This window comes from Eimeria mitis, genomic scaffold (assembly GCF_000499745.2).
Source record: "Eimeria mitis Houghton genomic scaffold, Emh_scaff8488, whole genome shotgun sequence".
NCBI classification, from domain to species: domain Eukaryota; phylum Apicomplexa; class Conoidasida; order Eucoccidiorida; family Eimeriidae; genus Eimeria; species Eimeria mitis.
Genome location: NW_013576246.1, coordinates 233 through 792, shown reverse-complemented (window position 1 = coordinate 792; position 560 = coordinate 233).

The following is a 560-nucleotide window of genomic DNA, read 5'->3' as shown; positions in this document are numbered from 1 at the left end:
CTCGCGTTGTCAGCGTGTTCTGAGGTGAAGGCCCTCAGAGAACAGGAGCCATTCAGGTTTTACTGCTTACGTAGGACATATTAGAAGGCGTAGCAAGCTGTAGAAAAGAACGAAGGCGATCCTTAGAGACTATGATCCAAATACAACTGAATCAAGATGAACCGTATCCCCTGCCTGCATCTGCCGCAACGGACGGGCAAGGCTCCAGAAATTAGTTCAATACAGTGACGTCCTTGAAGAACCAGATCAACGCACGCTCACAGAAGTGCGTTAAATTTGTTGTCAACGGCCACAGAGAATATTCAACGTCTCCTAAACAAGTGCTGTGCACGCACGGGAAAGGCTGCAGTAAAACTATCTGCAGTAATCAACGCGGCTACAGCTGCCTTGCACGTACTGGATTACACAGCAAGGTCCTGAAACTTGCAACAAGCTAAACTACAACATGAAAGTCAGCGTCCCGCTGACGTACGCTCATGAAACCCTTGGGGAGCTACAACAATTAGCAAGAGGAAGATGCATCTGCAACTACACGTAACAAATGTGGCTCGAAGATATGT